Source organism: Ornithorhynchus anatinus, chromosome 5 (genome assembly GCF_004115215.2).
Source record: "Ornithorhynchus anatinus isolate Pmale09 chromosome 5, mOrnAna1.pri.v4, whole genome shotgun sequence".
Classification (NCBI taxonomy): domain Eukaryota; kingdom Metazoa; phylum Chordata; class Mammalia; order Monotremata; family Ornithorhynchidae; genus Ornithorhynchus; species Ornithorhynchus anatinus.
The window spans coordinates 98,710,922-98,735,387 of NC_041732.1; the positions used below are offsets into that span (position 1 = coordinate 98,710,922).

At 44.5% G+C, this 24,466-nt stretch overlaps 1 non-coding gene across 1 annotated transcript; it reads left to right on the forward strand.

Annotated features, from left to right (window-relative positions):
• Nucleotides 1–15,087: 15,087 nt before the first annotated feature.
• LOC114812708 lies at nt 15,088–15,225 on the forward strand. Its single transcript, XR_003760359.1, has one exon. It is a non-coding gene; the product is annotated as a small nucleolar RNA SNORA7 (small nucleolar RNA).
• The last annotated feature ends 9,241 nt before the right edge of the window (nt 15,226–24,466 follow it).

A 24,466-nucleotide genomic window follows, 5' to 3' on the forward strand; every position in this document is an offset into this window, starting at 1 on the left:
GGCAAGTCACTTCACTGCTCTGTGCCTCAGTTTGCCCATCTGTTCAAAGGGGATTCAATACCTGTCCTCCCTTCTACTTAGACTGTGAGCCCCATGTGTGCCAGGGACTGTTTCCAACGTGATAAATGGCATCTACCGAAGCGCTTAGTACAGCGCTTGACACATAGTCCTTAACAAATGCCATCATTATTACTAGCCGTTGCCAGCAGTTTCCAGAGATCTTGGTCACACCTCAGAGCTGCCTCCCTTGTAGTTACTCTCCACCTTCTTCCTTTCATTCAGTCGTATTTATTGAGCACTTTCTGTGTGCAGAGCATAAGACATTCCTTAGGACGAAGGGACTGTTGCCATCCTTGTTCAAGATTGGTAGCTCCAGACTTTGGACATTGGGTTTCATTCTACTTGGGCCTCTGGCTATATTCTGTTCCTCCCGAATGATCCTCAGGCTGATCAAAAGCTATTGATGGGTGAGATTGAAAGAAAACTGGGTTATAAATAAATGTTTGTTGCTATTTCCTTCTTCCTTCCAAATTTTTTTTCCCGTCTCAAACCAGATGTGCACTTTTAAAAAGATAGAGCCTGCGATGAATAAACTCTCCTGGAGAAAATTGTTTCCTCCCTTTCTCCATTTGAATGCAGCATCTGAGAAGTTGGGGCGGCAGCGAAAGCAGATCAGTTACCTAAGTTAATAGAATGTGAGTGCGAGAGTGTTTTTTCTTCAGGAGAGCGGCTTTCTTCCTCCCCTCCACTAGCTGAGCTTTGGATTATCACGTTATTTCTGCTGCCAGTTCTCAGTGCAAAGGAAGAATTTGTTTCTGCAGAGTGGAGTAGAGGGACTTGATCGTTTTTCTATTTCTAGCTTCTCATACCTCCAATTTTCTCTGTAGTCCCAGTGTCGATTCCTTGGTTCTCTTGCTGAAGTGGCAGATCAGAGGCTGAACACAGAGAATATGCCAGATATTTGGGCCTTGTATCCTCATACCCAGAAGGCTACACTTTCTGTAATGACTAGGGTCAAAATCTCTCGGCTCTCAGTGTCTCTTGAGTTGCTTCTTTGTGCACAAGTGCCACAGCACTTATGCCCATATCTGTAATTTATTTATATTAATGTCTCTCTCCCCCTCTAGACTGTAGGCTCATTGTGGGCAGGGAATGTGTCTGTTATATTGTACTCTCCCAAGTGCTAGTCCAGTGCTTTGCACACAGTAAGTGCTCAATAAATACAATTGACTGACTGACTGAAGTGCCCTAAAATCACAGAAGGGAAACAGGGATTTATTTTTGGCCAGCTTAACATCCCTTCCTCTGACAGTTTCAGCAAAACTCATGAAAATCAACCTATTAATTTTCAAATGTCTGAAGAAAGAGTTGTATTACTTTCTTCTGATACGTGAGGTTGAGAGAGAAGTCAGTTGGTATTCTGGGGCACTTGGAACATCCTAAATTCTTTCCTCACACACACTCGAGGTGTCAAATACTTCTTTGTAGCTGAATGACAGTCTATAAGTTGCCTGACAGTTTCTATTTCTCAAAAATGGTCTCCATCACATTTATAATCAAATGCTTGGTGTCTGATCAGCATTGAAAAGATTAGGTTGTTTATATGATGTGATCTATGTTCTGGCTCCTATATTTCCAGACTGTTTGGAAGCATCTCTTTTGCTTAATATATTTCCTGTATCTGAATTATTTATTATTAAAATGATATTATACCCAGACTTAAAGTGCTTTATCTCTTTTTAAAAGTTGTATCCATTATATCATCCTGATAATAGCGTGAATTAAGTTTTATGCCTGTATCTTCTTTTAATATTTTAGAACAAGGTTTACCAATTCTTTGGATGGACTTCTCATCAGCCTGAAAGAAGAAATATGAGTGAGTGCAAGGGCCACTGACTAATGAATATCACTGTAAATGAATAAATGGAATGTGTGGATGTTGTGGTCAACTTCAGAAAAGGTGAATAGTTCTGCCAAGAGGATAATGGCATGACACTTTTATCTGTGAAGTTTCTGTTTTAGGACCGTATCAGCTGGCACGATCTTTTCAAGACCGGAGATCTGAAGCAGGAGACAACGGCTCATCCTGAGGTACTTGAAAGAATAAGAAAATTAAAAATTGCTGTACCAATTTGGCAGGGTGCCTAAGATACTCCAGCTCTTAAAATGAACCCTAATTTTCTTTGGTTTCCTTCCTGGTTGCCACCTTTTTTCTAGAGATGAATCTTGGGGTTAGCAGATGGCCCAGTCAATCAGTCCATCAATCGGTGGTATGTATTGAGCGCTTACTTTGGGCTGAGTGCTGTACTGGGCACTTGCGAAAAGTCAATAGAAATTAAGCCTGCCCTTGAAGAACCTTCAAAGAGCTTAATAATAATAATGTTGATTTTTGTTAAGCGCTTACTATGTGCAGAGCACTGTTCTAAGCGCTGGGGTAGATACAGGGTAATCAGGTTGTCCCACATGAGGCTCACGGTTAAGCCCCATTTTACAGATGAGGTAACTGAGGCACAGAGAAGTTAAGTGACTTGCCTACAGTCACACAGCTAAGTGGCAGAGCCGGGACTCGAACCCATGACCTCTGATTCCCAAGTCTGGGCTCTTTCCACTGAGCCCCGCCGCTTACAGTTTACTGTGTGCAGAGCACTCTTCTGAGCCTCTGTGGGAGTGCAATAAAGTCAGAAGTCTTGATCCCTGCCCTCAAGGAGCTTACAGCTACTGTGTGGGGACCACTTGGCAGACACCAGTAGAGTTAGTAGACAAAATCCCTGTCCTAGAGGAGCTTGAAGCCTACTCCGTGCTGAGCACTACACTACGCGCTTGGGAGAGTTCAATAGAGTTAGCAGACACGATCTGTGCCTTTGAGGATCTTAGAGTCCAGGGTGTTGCTCTCGAGGGTATCTAGGTTTAGTCAAGTTAGATTTCCATTTCTGACAGCCTCAATCCAGGAAGCAACTCCCCTTGATTTGGGGAAAGGTTTTGGGAGCACTTCTTTGAATGCCTCATCTCCTTTATTTACCCTCTGGGACCACAATCTGGGGCTGTTGGATCCCCTCTAGTCTGAAGCCTACTGTGGGCAGGGAAAGGGTTTACCAACTCTCTCATGTTGTGTTCTTCCAAGCACTTAGTACAGTGCTCGGCACACGGTAAGCGCTCAATAAATACCCATGATTGATCGATCGAATGATTAATTGATCCATCTATTCACCAGATCTGCATTCCTTTGTCACTTGGTTATCTGGGCACCTAGCATGATCATACCCCAGGCAGGAGTAACAATAATAATAATAATAATGTTGGTATTTGTTAAGCGCTTACTATGTGCAGAGCACTGTTCTAAGTGCTGGGGTAGATACAGGGTAATCAGGTTGTCCCATGTGAGGCTCACAGTCTTAATCCCCATTTTACAGATGAGGTAACTGGGGCACAGAGAAGTTAAGTGACTTGCCCACAGTCACACAGCTGACAAATGGCGAACCCATGACCTCTGACTCCCAAGCCCGTGCTCTTTCCACGGAGCTACGCTGCTTCTCTGGAGTGCATAAACTGTTTGTGGTGGGTGATTTGGGGAGGGGCCAAAGGGGGGCCGGGAGAGTGAGTGGGATCCAGGGCAGAGTGAGGGTTTATCTGTATCTTTGCCACCTCCTGCTCAGCTGCTCTGGGGTGCCGGGCTCTGAGCATCAGAGCAGACTGGCACAGAAACCACAGAGAATCATATGCAGAACTGGTGCCTGGGGGTGGGGTGTGGGAACGTGGGGGACTGCTAGAGAGGGTTGTGTGGCTTACCAGCCTCCGCTCTGGGTGCTGGAATTGCACTGCCCTTGCCCTGCTCCTCATAGTTGCTTTCCCCAATAATTTATCCACCATAAATAATCCTTTAAATAGATCTGTGACCCCGGGAATCTGGTGACCACAGAAGGATGCAGGGGGCACAGAGGGATGCCACTAAAGTGCTGGCACCGATTCGATGACCCGAAGCCTTGAGAGGAGATCGGGGTGATTGGAGGTTCATTCATTTATTCAGTCGTATCTACTGAGCACCTACTGTGGGCGGAGCACTGTATCCAGCACTTGGGAGGGTACAGTACAAGAGTAAGCGGTCTCATTCCCCACCCACAATGAGCTTGCACTCTAGAAGGAGAGGGAGACAGATATTAATATAAATAAGTAAATTACAGATAGGTATGTGAGTGCTGTGGAGTGGGGAAGAACAAAAAAAGTTTTGAAAAGGGGGAGAGTAATTGTCTGTCGGATTTGAGAAGGGAGGACGTTCTAAGTCAGAGGCAGGAGGTGGGCGAGGAGTAGGGGGCGAGGTAGGAGAGATGGAGGCACAGTGAGAAGGTGGAGGGGAAACGTGGAAAGGGGAGGGGACATGGTGATGGACCCCTGATGCTTAAGTCACAGCAAGCATCAAACAGAAGCTCCTCACCCTTGGCTTTTAGGCTCTCAATCAGCTCTCCCCCTCCTACCTAACCTCAATTTTCTCCCCCTGGAATCTAGCCTGCATATCAAGCGGTGTGGTTTGGTGGTTAGAGTTTGCCCATGGGAATCAGAAGCATCTGATTTTTAATCCTGGGCCCACAACCTGTCTGCTGTGCGACCTTGAACAAGTCACTTAACTTCTCTGTGCCTCTGTTATCTCATCTGTAAAATGAGGATTAAGACTGGGAGCCCCATGAGGGGCAGGGACTGTGCTCAATCTGATTAGCTTGTTTCTACCCCAGCACTTAGAACAGTGCTTGGCACACAGGAAACTTTTAACAAGTACCATTGTTATTATTATTATCCTCTAACCCCAACCTACTTAATGTGTCCTGACCTTGTTTCACTCCCCATCTTCAAAACCCTTCGAATATATCTCCTCCAAGGAGCCTTTCCTGACTGTCCTCTCATCTCCCACCCTATTCACCCATGCTTCTGCATCACCTATACACTGTTCTAGGAATGGGAGAGTACAAATTTATAGAAATAAGCCCTGCTCTTAAAGGACTTACACTCTCCTGTGCGCATAGCACTATACACAGCATTTGTGGGAGTGCAATAGAGTTAGTAGAAACAATCTTTTGCCCTGAAGGAGCTTGCAGTCTACAGCTTAAGCACTTTGTTACTGATCCGACCCATACAGCGTTTGTGAACCAATCACTATCCTCTTTCGATTCACCTATCTGTAATTTATTTTTATGTCTGTCTCCCCTACTTAGGTTGTAAACACCTCAAGAGCATGGATTGTGCTTACCATGAGAAGCTGTGTGCCCTAGTGGATAGAGCACGGGCCTGAAAAGTCAAAAGGATCTGGTTTCTAATCCTGACTCTACCAATTGTCTTCTGTGTGACGTTCGGCAAGTTACTTCACTTCTCTGTGCCTCAGTTCCCTCATCTATAAAATGGGGATTAAGACTGTGAGCCCCATGGGGGACACGGATTGGGTCCAACCTGCTTAGTTTGTATCTACCCCAGTGTTTAGGACGATGCCGGGCACACAGTAAGCACTTAATAAATACCCAAAACAACAACAACAAAAAACTGTGATATGTTTCAATGGACTTAAAGTTTTCCAACCTATCCTCTCCTCAGGGAGGGAACCAGGTTGCCAAAGCAATGAATTCACTTTTCCTCCTCATTTTACAGAATCATTACTATCTTTGTGACATTGGCTATATGCAGGGCTGTTTACGGTGACCATGAACAATACCCTAAAGGGCAACTTTCCGTTTTCAACTGGCTTTTGCGGAGGTGCTATTAAAATAATATAAAAGAATGTGCTTCTCCCAGAAGCCCCCGGCAGGGTTTTAAATGTCAGATGTTGACTCTGAGTGGGTCCCGGGTAGAATAAACTACATGTAATAGAAGGGATAGAGATGAGTTAAGTGTAATTTCTCAGCCTCAGCCTAGAGCTGAGCCTCAAGTGTTGGCATAATGAAAGTGCCCGACCTCGGGTCAACTGCAGCCATTTGACATCTTTCTGAGCTCAAATAAGCCCCCATAATCTAGGCCTGGGTCAGTTTTTAAATGGAACAAACTTGTAATGCACCAGAAAGTGGTGTGAGTGACTCATTTTGACTCAGGACCGACCTCTGCCCGAGTCGGAAGTCGAGATATTGGCTAGCCCATAAAACCAAAGGGTCCGCCTTGGTGTTGCTGGAATATCTTGGGTCAGTGGAGATTTCTTCTGTGAGCGCCCTCCGATTGGATATTTCTCTGAGTTGGAGGAATTGCCTTCTATCTGAAAGTGGGTGGTGACTCCCTACCCCAGAGATGGCTGTGATTCCTATGTTCAGTCTCTGAGCGTGGCTCAGTGGAAAGAGCCCGGGCTTGGGAGTCAGATGTCATGGCTTCGAATCCCCGCTCTGCCACTTGTCAGCTGTGTGATTGTGGGCAAGTCACTTCACTCCTGTGTGCCTCAGTGACCTCATCTGTAAAATGGGGATGAAGACTGTGAGCCTCATGTGGGACAACCTGATTGCCCTGTATCTCCCCCAGCGCTTAGAGCAGTGCTCTGCACATAGTAAGCACTTAACAAATACCAATGTTATTATCTGGTCTGAGTGAGAGGAAGGAGTCTGGTAATCTTGATTCTTCTTCCTCTCAGAGACATTTTAACTAGTAGGCTGATAAGGTCCCCGGCTCAAAATGCCACGTGTTCAGCAGTTTCTCCTAGATGCTAAAAAATGATTTTGACAAAGGTACAGCTGTTTTCGAAGACCCTTCATAGCATCAAATTTAGTAGTCAGCCATAACACACACACAGACACACACATTCAGCTCCAGTTAGTATATTCATTCATTCATTCATTCATTCATTCATTCATTCATTAGCATTTATTGAGCGCTTACTATGTGCAGAGCACTGTACTAAGCGCTTGGAATGTACAAATGGGCAACAGATGGAGACAGTCCCTGCCCATTGATGGGCTTATAGTCTAATCGGTGGGAGGCATATGATTATAGTGGTGTCTTCCAAACTGGAAGCCATACGAGCCTTGATCCTCTGACCTTGAGTCTGACAAGGTGTGTGGAGGGATTGATTATGATTCTGCTCATGTTGTATAATGCCAATGATTCTATCTTTTCCTTGCCTGTTTTGTACCCACTGAGGCACAGAGTGCTGTGAACAGGTAGGTAGGCAAGTGGGTTGCACATGGTCTCCATTTATTGATTGATTTATTCATTCATTCATCCATCCATTCATTCATTCATTTGCCCATACTCTATAGATCTGTTTTTTCTCATGCTCCCATTGTTCATAAACAACTTACCTGTGCCTGCCTCTCCCTTTAATCTGTCAATTAATAAATGGTGTTTATTGCACATTTACTGTGTTCAGAGTATTTTACTAAACACTTGGGAAAGTACAACGCAGAAGAAAGAGCATGGCCTTTATTGCTATATTGACTCCCCCAGGCACTTAGTACAGTGCTTTGCACACAGTAAGCGCCCTGTAGATACAATTGAACTGAAGAATGAACGGAAAAAGCACGAGCCAGGAAGACAGAGGAACTGGGTTCTAATCCCAGCTCTGCCACTTGTCTGCTGTTCGACTTTGGGCAAGTCACTTAATTTCTCTGAGCCTTAGTTTCCCTCGACTGTGCAATGAGGAGCCATTACCTGTTCTTCCTAGTTAAACTGAGAGCCCCCATGAAGTTGTATCTACCACAGCACTTAAAAAAAGCCAGTCTCCTCCAAGAGGCTTTCCCAGACTAAGTCCCACTTTTTCTCAACTCCCTCTCCCTTCTGTTTCGGCCTAACTTACTCCCTTTGCTCTCCCCGCCTCCCAGCCCCACAACACTTATGTACATATCTGTCATTTTATTTATTTGTATTCATGTCTGTCTCCCACCGCTCTAGACTATAAGCTCACTGTGGGCAGGGATTGTCACTCTTTATTGTTATGTTGTACTTTCCCAAGCATTTAGCGCAGGGCTCTGTGCACCGTAAGTGCTCAATAAATACGATTGATTGAATGAATGAATAAATAATGCTTGACCTACAGTAAGTGCTTAACAAATACCATAAAAAATGCAACAAAATTCTAAGCCCTTCAAGGACAAGGGATGTGTTTTCTACTTTTGTGCCTCAAAGTGCCTAGTTTATCGCTTCATGCACAATTATTTGCTCAATAAATATATTCTGAATGAAGGAATGCATAAATGAAGATGAAAGGAAACAAAGAAGTTCAGAACCCTCTGAGGACAGTGGCTGAGTTCTAAAGCAAGGACTCTATAGTGGCTCAGTGGAAAGAGCGCGGGCTTGGGAGTCAGAGGTCATGGGTTCGAATCCCGCCTCTGCCCCTTGTCAGCTGTGTGATTGTGGGCAAGTCACTTAACATCTCTGTGCCTCATTTACCTCATCTGTAAAATGGGGATTAACTTGTAAGCCTCATGTGAGACAACCTGATTACCCTGTATCTCCCCCAGCGCTTAGAACAGTGCTCTGCACAAAGTAAGCGCTTAACAAATACCAACATTATTATTATTATTGTTACTAATTTTTCTCTGAGAGTCCTGTAAGATGCTGGGGGCTGGGATTTTTCCTACCTACTTTTTTGTATTATACTCTCCCAAGAGCTTAGTACAGTACTTTGCACACAGTAAACCCTCAATATTTTAAAATAATAATTATGGTATTTGTTAAGCACTTACTATGTGCCAAGCACTGTTCTACTTGCTGGAGTAGATACAAGGTAATCAGGTTATCGCATGTGGGGGCTCACAGTCTTAATTCCCATTTTACAAATGAGCTAACTGAGGCACAAAGAAGTTAATTGATTTACCCAAGGTCACACAGCAGACAAGTGGCAGAGCCAGGATTAGAAACATGACTTTCTGGCTCCCAGGACCAGGCTCTATCCAGTATTGGTTGACAGTGCTGTCTAGAAAGCACACCTAGACACCTAGAATAAAAGTGTAAGCACCTTGCAGTCTTCCACACTGGATGCATGAGGATCTGTGGTGAGTGGAGAATTCTCTACAAAACATAGAAAAGGTAAATTAGATGAAAAGATGCCAGTGAGGGAAAGTTCAGAATCCAGAGAATCAGTTCGGCTCATGGTTCATTCCATCATTCATTCAGTCACATTTATTGAGTTCTTACCATGTGGAGAGCATGGCTGAGCGAGATTGCTGAGTGGGATTGCACAAGGGCCAAGGCTATAATAATTCCTAATAATAATAATGATAACTGTGGGTTCTGTTTAGTGCTTAGCAGGCACTGTACTGAGCACTGGGGTAGATACAAACTAATTAGGTTGGACACAGTTCTTGTCCCAAATGGGACTCACAGTCTTAATCTTCATGAGGTAACTGAGGCACAGAGAAGTGAAGATTCTTGCCCATGGTCACACAGCAAACAAGTGGTGGAGTCAGGATTAGAACCAGTTCCTTCTGACTCCCAGGCCTGTGCAATAGTCATCTGGCCACGTTGCTTCGTTTTGGAAAAGAGGGAAATTCAATCTGATCGATGTCATAAAACCGATGCTAACTGAGGGTGGAATTTCAAATTAGGAATTTCATTATTTGATACAAAAGAGCAGCAGTCACCTTATTTAACACTGTGCCACTTTGAACAAGCTCTATTTGAAAGTTGGACGTCAACTAATGACCTTCGCTTTTGACTTTTCTTCAAATGTTTATTAATAAGAAAAACATCAAACACAACTTTATTCTATGATTCATAAACCAGAATTTACTCAATCTGCTTTTAACATGACCCCACCAAATCCGTATGTTAGTGTTGGATCGAAGGAAGCATCAAATTTATAGTCATAGTAAGAGCTACCAAACATGGTGAATCAGCTTTCTGAGTTGTACTCAGCATGATAGTGATACATTTCACAAGATGGTCGTTCTCAAAAATCATCACCTATGCAATTAAAAACCAAATATCTTCAGTGTTCCCATTTGACATTTTGTTAATCCCCAAACCCACCTAAATAGCTTCAGAGTTTATATATGTCCTCATAGTTACATGGCAGAAATAATTCATCTGTCCAGCTGGCATTTTCTATCAAGGGGACTTGAAGATTATAATGAATCGCTTCTATTTGCAGGCAAATCATATTGCCCTTTTGCAGTGAAAATCTGCTCGGCCAACCATTAAACCGCAGTTGGAATCGATCAAAACAAATCATGAAAATGACAGTCTGTTGGTTAAATTTAAAATTCAGACATGTTGTACATTTCCATTTATTATGGGCATCTGTTGCTGCTCTGAGAAATGGCAAAGAGGGGAACTGCCTGCAGAAAATTTAAGAAATCCAAGAGATGTGGTCTACCATTTGGAAACATACCAAGCTAACTTAAAGGATAACAGTTTCCAGCTTTTTGTCTGGGTGAACATCATCATCGGTGGTATTTATTGATTTCTTACCATGTGCAGAGCACTGTATTAAGTGCTTGGGAGAGCATATTACAACAGGGTTGGCAAGACACCATTCTTTTCTAGTGTTCAGATTCACTAAACAGAGAGAAATGAAGCTTAGGTGGATTTCCAAAAGCAGTTTGTTTCTATGGATAAAGAATTTCAGTTCTGTGGACGATAGAGCCCCAGGAGCAAAGAGTAAGATGTCAGGATGATCTAGGAATGCCTGGCAACAACATTTGGACAATCACAGGGCTAGTACAACCTTGAAATGCCATTTAGTTACTTAGGTTTTTCCCTGCCTTCAGGGCGAAAACTCATCAATTCCAGTCCTGTAAAATAGATGTGAGCAAATTCACTAACCTAGTCCTAGAGATTTTCTGGAATGGTCTTTGTTAAGTACTTGCTATGTACTCAGCTTTAGGGTGGATACAAGTATATCTGGTTGAACACAGTCCCGGTCCTCCGCGGGGCTCACAGTCTCAATCCCCATTTTACAGATGAGGTAACTGAGGCACAGAAAAGTTAAGTGACTTGCCCAAGGCCACACATCAGACAAGTGACAGAGCCAGGATTAGAACCATTTGTTAAGCACTTACTATATACCCTTTCCACTCCATCCATACCGCTATCACGTTAATACAATTACTCATCTATCCCGGCTGGATTACTGCATCGGCCTTCTTGCTGACCTCCCAGACTTCCGTCTCTCCCCACTCCATTTCATACTTCATTCTGCTGTCCAGATTATTTTTCTACAAACTCCTCAACAAACTCCAGTGGTTCCTATTCACCTCTGTATTAAAAACCCCACTCCTCTCCAATGACTTTAAAGCAGTCCATCACCTTGCCCCCTCCTACCTCACCTCATTTCTCTCCTCCACAGTGCAGCCCCCACACTTCGCTCCTCTAGTGCTGACCGGCTCACTCTGCCTCCATCTCTCCTGTCTCGCCACTGACCCCTAGCCCATGTACTGTCTCTGGCCTGGAATGCCCTCCCTCTTCAATTCCACCAGACAATCACTCTCCCCAACTTCAAAGCTTTTTTTAAGGCACATCTCCTCCAAGAGGCCTTTGCAGACTAAGCCTCGCTTTTCCTCATCTCCCACTCCCTTCTGTGTCGCTCTGACTTGCTCCCTTTGCTCTTCTCTTCTCCCATCCCCAAAGCATTTATGTACATATCTGCCATTTTATTTATTCCTTTGTTCTTCCCTACTCCCCACCCCCAAAAGCCACAGAGCACTTATGTATATATATATATACATATGTAATTTTATTTATTTGTATTAATGTCTCTCTCCCCCACTCTGGACTGTGAGCTCCTTGTGAGCTCTGCACGAAACAAAAGCTTCTCACTCTGGGCTTCAAGGCTCTCCATCACCTTGCCCCCTCCTACCTCTCCTCCCTTCTCTCTTTCTACCGCCCACCCCTCACGCTCCGCTCCTCCGCCGCCCACCTCCTCACCGTCCCCCGTTCTCCCCCATCCCGCCGTCGACCCCCGGGCCACGTCCTCCCGCGGTCCCGGAACGCCCTCCCTCCTCACCTCCAACAAACTCATTCTCTTCCCCTCTTCGAAGCCCTACTTACAGCTCACCTCCTCCAAGAGGCCTTCCCACACTGAGCTTCCCCTTTTCCCTCTGCTCCCTCTGCTGCCCCTCTACCCCCCTTCACCTCCCCTCAGCTAAGCCCCCTTTTCCCCCCACTTTCCCTCAGCTCCTCCCCCTCTCCCTTCCCCTCCCCTCAGCACTGTGCTCATATGCTCAATTGTAAATAGTTTGTATTACCCTATTTATTTTGTTAATGAGATGTACATCCCCTTGATTCTATTTATTGCTGCTGTTTTTGTCTGTCTGTCTCCCCCAGTTAGACTGTAAGCCCATCGGTGGGCAGGGACTGTCTCTGTTGCCGATTTGTACATTCCAAGCGCTTAGTACAGTGCTCTGCACATAGTAAGTGCTCAATAAATACTATTGAATGAATGAATGAATGTGGGCAGGGAATGTCACTGTTTATTGTTGTATTGTACTTTCCCAAGTGCTTAGTACAGTGCTCTGCACACAGTAAGTGCTCAGTAAATATGATTGAATGAATGAATGTGCCAGACACTGTACTAAGCACTAGGGTGAATATAAGCAAAATGAGTTGGACAGAGTCCCTGTCCCACATGGGTCTCACAGTCTCAATCCCTATTTTACAGATGAGGTAACTGGGGTACAGAGAAGTGAAGTGATTTGCCCAAGGTCACACAGCCAAGTGGCAGAGCTGAGATTAGAACCCATGATCTTCCGACTCCCAGGTCCATGGTGTAACCACTGCGCCATGCTGCTTCTCATCATCTTCATCATTAAACGTGCATCTACCTCGAGGCCGTCCCTGACTAAGCCCTCATTTCCTCTTCTCTCACTCCCTTGTGAATTGTCCTTACACTTAAATTTGCACCCCCTATTCCACAGTCATTCATTTATTTATTCAATGATATTTATTAAGCCCATGACACTTATGCACATATCTGTAATTTTTTTTCTTTATATTCATGTCTTTCTACCTCCCTGCACTGAAAATGGCATGGGTCTACCAACTCTGTTTTATTGTACTCTCCCAAGTATTAGTACAACGCCCTGCACAAAAGGAGCTCTCAATAAAGGAAGCAGCCTGGCTTAGTGGTTAGGAGTCAGAAGGATCTGGGTTCTGATTCCACCTCTATCACTCTACTGTGTGACCTTGGGCATGTCACTTTTCTCTTTGCCTCAGTTACCTCATCTGTAAACTGGAGATTAAGACTGTGAGCCCCGTGTGGGACAGGGACTGTGTCCAACCTGATTAGCTGATTCTAGCCCGGCGCTTGGTACAGTGCTTGGCGGAAAGTAGACGCTTAATAAATACCATAAAAAAGAGTAGGGGAGGAACAATCAAAACAGCAGCTTCACTTTTGGCCCCTCTCCTGCCACCAACACCAGTAGGTTCTCTCTCCCCCTCCTCACTGGGTCAGCGTGGTCTAGTGGATAGAGCCCGGGAGTCAGAAGGACCTGGGTTCTAATCCCTCTTCCGCACTTTCCGGCTGTGAGATCTTGGGCAAGTCACTTCACTTCTCTGTGCTTCAATTCCCTCATCTGGAATGGGGATTAATTCTGTAAGCCTCATGTGGGACTTGGACTGTGTCCCACCTGGTTAGCTTGCGTCTCCTCCAGCCATAAGAACAGCGCTTGACACATAGTAAGTGCTGAATTAATACCATCATCATCGTTATTATTACTATTATTGTTCTCTCTCTTGCTGGGCTCCAGACACAGGTCAGAGGTTTCTCTTTTCCACAACCTTGGAGTTAATAATTCTTATAATAATAATAATGGCATCTGTTGAGTGTTTACTATGTGTTGGTATTTGTTGGTGTTTGTTAAGCGCTTACTATGTGCAGAGCACTGTTCTAAGCGCTGGGGTAGACACAGGGGAATCAGGTTGTCCCACGTGGGGCTCACAGTCTTAATCCCCATTTTACAGATGAGGGAACTGAGGCACAGAGAAGTTAAGTGACTTGCCCACAGTCACACAGCCGACAAGTCCAAGCCCTGCCAAGCCCTGTTCTAAGTGCTGGGGAAGATACAAGGTTATCGGGTTGTTCCACATGGGGCTCAGTCTTAATCCCCATTTTACAGATGAGGTAAAAGAGGCACAGAGAAGTGAAGTGACTTGCCCAAAATCACACAGCTGACAAGTCACAGAGCCGGAATTAGAATCCACAATCTCCGACACCCAAGTCTGTGCTCTTTCCACTAAGCCATACTGCTACTCAAGCAGTGTGTTCTAGAAGCAGCGTGGTCTAGTGGAAGAGCACAGGACTGGGAATGAGGCCACCTGGATTCTAGGGCTGGCTCTTCCATTTTCCTGCTGCATGACCAAGAACACGTCACCTAACTTCTCTGGGCCTCAGTTTCCTCAACTGTTCAATGGGGATCAAATGTCTGTTCAACCTCCTCTTAGACCATGAGCCTCAAGTAGGACAGAGATCGTGTCTGATCTGATTACCTGGTATCTCCTTCAGCACTAAGCCCAGTCGGCACTTAGTAAGGGCTTAATAAATACCACATCAATCATTAGGGAGCCGTCTTTTGACAGTTCGTTCCTCTCATGCTAACCTATGCTCACCGTACCTCGATCTCATCTCTCTGCCACCGATTCCTTGTCCAGTTCCTGCCTTTGGCCTGGAACTACCTCTTCATTTGTATTCTATTAAAAATCGCTCTCCCTACCTTTAAAGGCTTTTTAAATTCCATCTTCTCCAAGAGGCCTTCCCTGACTAAGCCCTCATTTCCCCTACTCCATCTCCCTTCTGCATCACTCCAGCACTTGGATTTGTACCCTTTACTCAACCCATCCTCAGCCCCACTGCACTTAGGGACTTATCTGTCATTTATTTTAATGTTTACCTCCCCTTTTGGATAGTAAGCTCCATCTGGATGGGAAAATGTCTACCAGCTCCCTTCCAGTGCACTCTCCCCAGTGTTGGGAAGCAGCATGGCTTAGTAGATAGAGCCCGGACCCGGGAGTCAGAAGGACCTGAGTTCTAATTCTGGTTCTGCCATTTGTCTGCCGTGGGACCCTAGGCAAATCTAGGAGCCTCAGTTACCTTATTTGTAAATTGGAAATGAAGACTGTGAGCTCCATGTGGGACAGGGACTGTGTCCAATCCGATTTACTTGTATCCACCCCAGCACTGTCTAGCAAAGAGGAAGGCCCCTCTCAGGGTCACAACTGGAGAGTTCCCAGTACTCTACCAGTCTTGATTCCGGCAGGGTAAGTCAGACAGAGGCCTATCCATTCCATTCCTAGCTTGGGCAGTGGCTAGCGAGTGGCAGGCAATCTGCTACAAGTCAAAACTCTCCTGCGCTGGGCAGCAGCGGCATGGGAGAGAATCAAGGGCAGAGACTCAAGTTTACTGCTCGGAAGGAGGCAGTGGTAAACCACGTCTGAATTTTTACAAGAAAACTCTATGGATCCACTACCAGAATGATTGCAGATGGAGGTGGGGCATTCTGGGAGCGATGTGTCCATGGCATAAGACAATATAGAAATAACTCAACCCACACTACTATTAATACAGTGCCTGGCACAGAGTAAGTGCTCAAAATACTTAAGCACTTTAAGTAAGTAACTTTAAGTGCTTAAAATACTTAAGCACTTTAAGTAAGTGCTTAAAATACTACAATTATTATTAATTATTATTAAGTACACTGCTCTGCACCCAGTAAGTGCTCAATAAATATGATGGATGAATTGACCGTCTGGTTCCAGAGCATTGGTTGTGCCCAGGATCAAGTTCCCTAAAGTATGTTTTCCTTCACATGGGGTTCTGCAAGAACACAATCCACTTGTCATAGGACAACTGGGTGCCTTATTATTATAAAATATTTAGCACTTCGTGCTTCTGGTTGGCAAAATGTTAATCTGCCTCACCCGGATCCACTACCTGGGAACTAGAACAGTCAGCGAGGACGGTTGGTTGGGTTTGTCCACTGCGGTTGCTTTGGGTAAACTTGGCTAGTAAGGCACTCCGGGATATCTCCCGGTACCCTCCGTTTCTTAGTATTGCCAGCAGGACACAGTTGCCTTAGAGGAGTGCAGTTCCCCTGGTTTCCCTAGGAAAAGAAAACTCTGTTCGTAAGACAGATCTTGATCTATATAGCAAATGTAGAGTTTGGTAAACTCTATTTCAAACACATCGACATCCTATCTCATGTCTTCCATTACTTTACCTGAGATTGAAAATGAATTATATCAGATATCTGGGTCTTTCTGGTTACTATATAATAGAGTACTCTGAAGGAAGGGTAGTTTTTCTACACTTGTGATGAAGGCATGAAGGAGCATACTGTTATAGAAGAGCTGAGGAGGAATCAAATTCTCGTGCTGTGCTGCACATACAAATTTATGGCACCCGGAAAGGCAGTGACTCAACTTCAAAATATAAATTGTCATCCCCGGGGCCATGCTGTGAGAAGCTCTTCTAATGAATAAACGGCCCCCGCACAACTAATGTTGGTAATTTTCGATATTAGCCAATAAGCTAGAGTTATTATTATTGAAGGTCTAGTTATCCTGGATTTAATATTTGGCTAGGTGATTTCTGGGAATATTTATCCCTTCTATAAGGAATAGATATTGTGATCCCAAGATTTCTACTGCCAATTAAATTGGAGAACAGAATCCTCACAGATTTGAGAAATCATTTTATTCGATAGCTTTCATCTCAACATGAAAGAGTCCCTTCAGTGCTCCCTTCAGTCGCCTAGTCACCGTACCAGACTTCTTTTGAAATATTGAAGAGAAGGGCAGAAATGACTCAATGTGTTCTCTACCAGTTACAAAGAATATTTTCACTGTCAGGCTTTGAGTTGTGTAAGCTATGGCCTTTTCCTCTGCATTTAATCTTCTGATTTCCATTTTAGATGATTTGTACAATTCAGTTATTTATTCAATCAAATTATTTTTTTGATTACTCATTTTGTAAGTATGTTTATGTCTCTTGCTTCCATTAGGTTGTAAGCTCCTTGTGGGAAGGTAGTGTGTCACTCGCTTGTTTTTATTTCCCAAGGCTTAGTACAGTGTGTTGCACCCAGTGGACAGTCAAGGAATGTAGCTACTATTACTATTACTAATGATAACGACCGTGGTATTCGTTAAGCGAAATGTTCCAGGCACCGTGCTAAGTGCGTGGCTCAGTGGAAAGGGCACGGGCTTAGGGGTCAGGGGTCATGAGTTCTAATCCCTGGTCTGCCACCTGTCAGCTGTGTGACTTCGGGCAAATCACTTAACTTCTCGGTGCCTCAGTGACCTCATCTGTAAAATGGGGATTAAGACTGTGAGTCTCACGTTGGAAACCTGATTACCCTGTCTCTACCACAGTGCTTAGAACAGCGCTCGGCACATAGCAAGCGCTTAACAAATACCAACATTGTTATTAAGTGCTGGAGTGGATACAAGGAAATCACGTTTTCACAGTCCCTGTTCCATGGGGGGCTCACAGTCTCAATCCCCATTTTCCATATGAGGTGACTGAGGCCCAGAGAAGTGAAGCGACTTGTCCAAGGTCACCCAGCAGGCAAGTGGCAGAGCCGGGATTAGTACCCAGTTCCTTTTAAGTCCCAGGCACATGCTCTATCCAGAACGCCTACTACTACTATGATGACTCCTACTAATTGTACACATTTCCCCTATGTCTACCCCAGCGCTTAGAACAGTGCTCGGCACATAGTAAGCGCTTAACAAATACCAACATTATTATTATTATTATTTTGAACACAATCTGATTTTAATGGGCTTTTGGAGAAAGGTAAATTGATAAGGACGTGATCTTGTCTTGTTATTCAATTTCCTTTGACTTGGTTTTGACTTAAATGCAATAAGGGGAGTAACTTTGTGAGGTAGATGCTGAAAAATAATAATTTTCTCATGGAGAGGAATGGTAGTGACACCGTCGGTGAATATTAGTTGAGTGCCATAGGATCTCATAAACAAAGTAGCACCTGGGATAAAAATTAATAATAATAATAATAATAATGTTGGCATTTGTTAAGCGCTTACTACGTGCAGAGCACTGTTCTAAGCGCTGGGGTAGACATTAGATTAGATAGAGATTAGATATTAGAGATATTAGAGATATTAAAAATTAGATAGTATCCCTGCCCTTGAAGACCTTTTAGAAGAGAATAAACAGTACCATACAATCAAAATCCCTCTAGACTTTAAGCTCGTTGTGGGCAGAGAATTTGTCTGTTTAACGCTGTACTCTCCCAAGCGCTGGGGTAGATACAGGGTAATCAGGTTGTCCCACGTGGGGCTCACAGTCTTAATCACCATTTTAGAGATGAGGTAACTGAGGCACCGAGAAGTGAAGTGACTTGCCCAAAGTCACACAGCTGACAAGTGGCAGAGCTGGGATTAGAACCCACGACCTCTGACTCCCAAGCCCGTGTTCTTTCCACTAAAACACCCTGCTTAAAGCAGGAAGAGTTTACATTCTAACAAGGGTGACAGGCACAGAAGTATTTTTAGAGGAGTTGGAATAAAGTATAGACCGTGCAATTACTTAGACAATCTTTGAGTGCTGAAAGTGGGTAGGAATGAAAATAATAATAATGGTAATGATAATAATGTGATTTGTTAAGTGCTTTCTATGTGCCAAGCACCGTTCTAAGCCCTGGGGTAGATATAAGGTAACCAGGTTGTCTCACGTGAGGCTCACAGTCTTAATCCCCATTTTACAGATGAGGAAACTGAGGCACAGAGTAGAGATGTGACTTGCCCAAGGTCACATAGCAGACAAGTGGTGGAGCTGGGATTAGCCTCTGACTCCCAAGCCCGTGCTCTTTCCACTAAGCCACGCTGCTTCTGGTGGTGAGGTGGCCGTTGGTCAGACTCATTCATTCATTCATAGTTATTGAGCACTTACTGTTTGCAGGGCACCGTACTAAGCGCTTGGGAATGTACAATATAAATGTGACTTGGGAGTTACTCTGGGAAGGCTGGTTGGAGGAGGTGAGGTTGAAGGAAGGCTCTGATAGAGAACCGTGTTTCATTGCATTCATGGTGGGGGCACTTATAATGCTCTGCACTTTATTGAGTAAGTGCTCAATAAATATGATTGAATGAATATCTATTACCTCTGGATATTTGATATTCTTCCTCCCCAGCATTTAGGTGCATTTCTTTAAATTAGATATTATATCTTATTTATTTATGCCTCTAATTTATTTATGTCTCCCTCTCTAGACCGTAAATTCATCATGTACTGCACCGTCCTAAGTGCTTAGTAAAGAGCTCTGCACATAGCGAGGGTTTAATAAATACCATTGATTGATTGATTAGGTGGTAGCCAGGACCCCAAGCAGACTCCTGTTACTACTAATAATAATAATTATGGTACTCGTTCAATGCTTACTATGTTCCAAGTACTGTTCTAAATGCTGGAGTAGATACAAGATAATTCTTTCATTCATTTGTATTTATTGAGCACTTACTGTATTCAGAGCACTGCACTAAGCATTTCGGCGCATACACTACAATGATAGACACATTCCCTGCCCACAACAAATTAAGTTGGACACAGCCCCCGTTCCACATGGGGCTCTCTCTCTTAACCCCATTTTACAGATGAAGTAACTGAGGCACAGAGAAGTGAAGCAACTTGCTCAAGGCCACACAGCAGAAAAATGGTGGAGCCCCCATTAGAACCCAGGTCCTAATGACTCCCAGGCCCATGCTCTATCCACTAAGACGCACTGTTTCTCCTGTTTTCTATCCAAAAGGGAACCAGTTGTCTTGGGGAATGGCCCTTAACAGCTCTAAATGATCTGACAGCAGACGATGCTGTTGTGTGACTAGAACTGAGTTCATTTTTTGGGTCACCCACAGACCTTGGGGCGTCTCGTCTCCCGGTCCCCCCCACAAAGAGAGCCCTGTCGAAAGACCCAAGGATCAAGTAGCCCATGTTGACCACCGTGTCCAGACCCCAGTGCCCAGCCCTGCACCCAGGCTCACATTTTCTCCTTTTCCTCCTCTGTTCCCGAAACCACCTCCAAGAAGGTGGAGTGATGGGGGTGATTTCCTTCTCCTCCCTCACAGTTCGCTATGCAGGCTTAGTGTGTGTTTTTGTTTGTTACATATATAACACATATGTGCTTGGCATGACCATTCCAATGAGCCTCTTGTTATGAGAAAAATATCATCTCTTTCACTGTGTGTTTATCCGCTGGTTAGGGTGAAGGCACAGGTCAGCTGATAGCTGGTCAACTCCAGAGGGTTTCCTCAACAATTTCCAATAGTTGCCAGCCAGTTACTTTCAGAATTGCTCTTTTACACAGAATTCTACCATCATCCTGAGGAGCTGGTTCCCTTAGTAACAGGGAAGCAGCATGACCTAGTGGTTAGAGTACAGGCCTGGGAATCAGAAAGAACTGGGTTTTAGTCTCCGCTCCACCACTTGTCTGCTGTGTGATTGGAAAAGTCACTTCACTTATTTGGGCCTCAGTTACCTCATCTATAAAATGGGGATTGAGACTGGGAGCCCCTTGTGGGACAGGGACCGTGTCCAACCAATAATCTTGTATCCACCCCAGTTCTTAATACAGCGTTTGGCACATAGTAAACACTTAACACTTACCATAATTATTAAACAGGATCCTCCGCTTCCCAAACAGGGGCATTAACCCTCCACATTAAGCTTCCCCCTACCCACCTCCCCGGAGAGCAGTTAATAATAAAAATGATAATTGTGGCATTTCTTAAGGGCTTATTATGTGCCAGGCATTGTACGAAGCACTGGGGTGGATACAAGCAAATCAGGTCAGACACAGTCCCTTTCCTGCGAGGGGCTCACAGTCTCAATCTCCATTTTAAAAACGACATAACTAAGCTCCAGGTAAGGGAAGTGACTTGCCCAAGGTCACACAGCAGAGAAGTGGAACAGTCAGGAGTAGAACACTTGACCTTCTGATTCCTAGGCCCCTACTCTATCCACTACCCCCTACTCCAGGCTAGCAGATGGGGAGTGGGTAGAGTTAACCCAGAAAGTAGGGTGAAATAATAATGGAATTTATTAAGTACTGTATCATGTAGCATGTATTGAGCTAAACCCTGAGGTAATACAAGATAATCAGATGGAGCACCAACCCTGTTTCACCTGGGGCTCACAGTGAGAATTGAAAAAAGAAAGAGATAAGGCATAGAAGCCAGGAGAAGGAAAACAACGCCATTTATTATTATTATTATTTTCATCATCATGATCATCATTAATTATTATCATTGCTAAAGTCTTGAATTTGTATAGTTTTTCTATTTTTCTAAAGCACTTCCATATCACTTATATCAGTTCCACCGATTTACTTGGGATCATTAATCCTGAGGGTTAAACACACAGATGCTTTGAGAAAGTGCAGAACCTTAGTGATTATTAATGCAGAAGAAAGCTTACAGAACCATCTTAGGAAAGGAATGGAGTATAACCGATACTACATTATGGAGAGCATTATGAAGAAATAGTAGAAAAATCTAAACTCAGAATAGACGACTTTTATAAATGGCAAAGTCTAACTATAGTTAGGTGGAGGGGGTGAGGAAGAAGGAAGAGATGTTATAATGCCGAGGGCAAAATGGTCATTAGGCATGGGAGGAAACTGGATAATCACATCTGTGACATGAAGGATGAAGCAGAAAGTGAATTTAGTGACAACAAGTATCTCATACTCAGGGATCAAGGAAAGGCCAGACAGGTCAGCGAGAGTTGGTCAGCCTGGGTTGTTAATAATATTCATAATAATGATGATAATAGTGGTATGTATTACTTACTATGTGCCAGGCACAGTACTAAGCGCTAGGAGGGGGGTACAAGCAGCGTAGCTCAGTGGAAAGAGCACGGGCTTGGGAGTCAGAGGTCATGGGTTCGAATCCCGGCTCTGCCACTTGTCAGCTGTGTGACTGTGGGCAAGTCACTTAACCTCTCTGTGCCTCAGTTACCTCATCTGTAAAACGGGGATTAAGACTGTGCACCTCACGTGGGACAATCTGATTACCCTCTATCTACCCCAGCACTTAGAACAGTGCTCTGCACACAGTAAGCGCTTAAGAAATACCAATATCATTATTATTACAAGCAATTCAGGTTGGACACAGTCCCTGTCCCAAATGGGGCTCACAGTTTTAATTCCCATTTTACAGATGAGGGAGCACGGAGAAATGTAGTGACTTTCTCAAGTCACAGAGCAGACAAGTGGCAGAGCCAGGATTAGAACCTATAACCTTCTGACTCCCAAGCCCATTCTCTATCCACTAGGCCATGCTGCTGGTTGAGCTGGATGTTCAATCAATCGGTGCTATTTGTTGGGCACTTATTGTGTGCAGAACACTGCGCTAAGTGCTTGGGAGAGGATAATATAATAATATAAAAGACAAATTCCCTGGCCACGGTGAACTTTCAGTCTAGGGGGGAGACAGACATTAATATGAATCAATGAATTACGGGATATGGACATAAGTGCCGTGGGGCTGAGAAGGGGGTTGAATAAAGGCAGTAAGAGAGGGTGATGCAAAAGGGCAGAAGGGAGTGGAAGAACAAGAGAAGAGGGCTTAGTCAGGGAAGGCCCCTTGAAGGAGAGTGCCTTCAAAAAGACTTGGAAGGTTGGTCAGTCGATTGCTGTCGAATCCTTTCTGAGTCAAAGAGAAGACTTCGAAAGGCGGGGAGAGTAATTGTCTGGGGGATATGGAGAGGGAAGGCGTTCCGGGCCAGAGGCAGGTCGTAGGCGAGAGGTCGGCAGTGAGACAGGTGAGATCAAGGTCCAGTGAGTATGTTGGCTTTAGAGAAGAAAAGTGTGTGGGCTGGGTTGTAGTAGGAGAGTAGCGAGATGAGGTAAGAGAGAGCAAGGTGATTGAGCGCTTTAAAGCCGACGGTCAGGAGTTGCAATTACCATTGACCGATCGATTGCCGGAACGTTTCTCCGTAGGAAGCCGCCCACCCCAAACCTGTTCTTCATTCAATAGTATTTATTGAGCGCTTACTATGTGCAGAGCACTGTACTAAGCACTTGGAATGTACAAATCGGTAACAGATAGAGGCAGTCCCTGCCCTTTGACGGGCTTACAGTCTGTTCTTCTGTCACTGTGTTTTCTTTCCAGGCCCTTGTGCACACTGTCTTGTCTTATGCTGTTGAGTAGTTTCCCACCCGTAGCGACATCACGGACACATCTCTCCCAGAACGCCCCGCTCTCCATCTGCACTCATTCTGGTAGTGGATCCACAGAGTTTTCTTGGTAAAAATACAGAAGTGGTTTATTGCCTCCTTCCATGCAGTAAACTTGAGTCTCCACCCTTGACTCTCTTCTGTGTTACTGCTGGCTAGCACGGGTGAGTTTTGACTTGTAGCAGATGGCCTGCCACTAGCTAGCCACTGACCAAGCAAGGAATGGAATGGACAGGCCTCTGCTTCACTCTCCCTCCCAGAGCCGAGACTAGTAGAGAACCGGAAACTCTCCAGGTGCCACCCTGAGAGGAGGGGCACCCTGTGGCCACATCCAAACCGGGGAATGTGGCAGTCACAGCTGTGACAAAAGGAAGCTGAAAAATAAGATTTCAAACATAATATATATTATATGAATACATATAGGGTATTTGTTAAGCACTTGTTAAGCTAGGCACTGTACTAAGCACTGGGGTGGCTACCAGCAAATCGGGTTGGACACGATCCCTGTCCCACGTGGGGGCACAGTCTCAATTTCTATTTCACAGGTGAGGTAACTGAGGCACAGAGAAGTGAAGCGCTTGCCTAAGGTCACACAGCAGATAAGTGGAGAGTCAGGATTAGAACCCTTGACCTTCTGAAAGAGCACGGGCTTTGGAGTCAGGGCTAATGAGTTCGAATCCCAGCTCTGCCACTTGTCAGCTGTGTGACTGTGGGCAAGTCACTTAACTTCTCTGTGCCTCAGTTCCCTCATCTGTAAAATGGGGATTAAGACTGTGAGCCCCACGTGGGACAACCTGATTCCCCTGTGTCTACCCCAGCGCTTAGAACAGTGCTCTGCACATAGTAAGCGCTTAACAAATACCAACATTATTATTATTATTATCTGACTCCCAGTCCCACGCTCTATCCACTACGCCATGCTGCTTGCCAGAGGATTGGGTAGCCAGAGTGGTACCAGTAGATGGGAAAGATGAAAACTGGACCAAGGTCATGCAAAGTTTGGATTAGCAGTGGCTCTATTAGCTCCTGGTGTTGCCCAAGGGCAGGAAGGAGCTTTGCACATATTAAGCGCTCAATCAATATGATGGAATGAATTGAATGAACTCAAGTTTCTTAAAAGAGGTAATGCTCCTTTGCCCAGACAAACCTAGGAGGGTGTTGCCAATTTGGGGAAAATAGTCAAATGCCCAGAAGATAATCAATCAATCAATCACTGGTATTTATTGAGCACTTATTGTGTGCAAAGCACTGTACTAAGCACTTGGGAGAATACAGTACAATATCAGACACAATCCCTGCTCATAATAATAATGATAATAACAACTGCAGAATTTAAGAGCTTGCTTTGTGCCCAACACTGTATTAAATGTTAGGGTAGATAG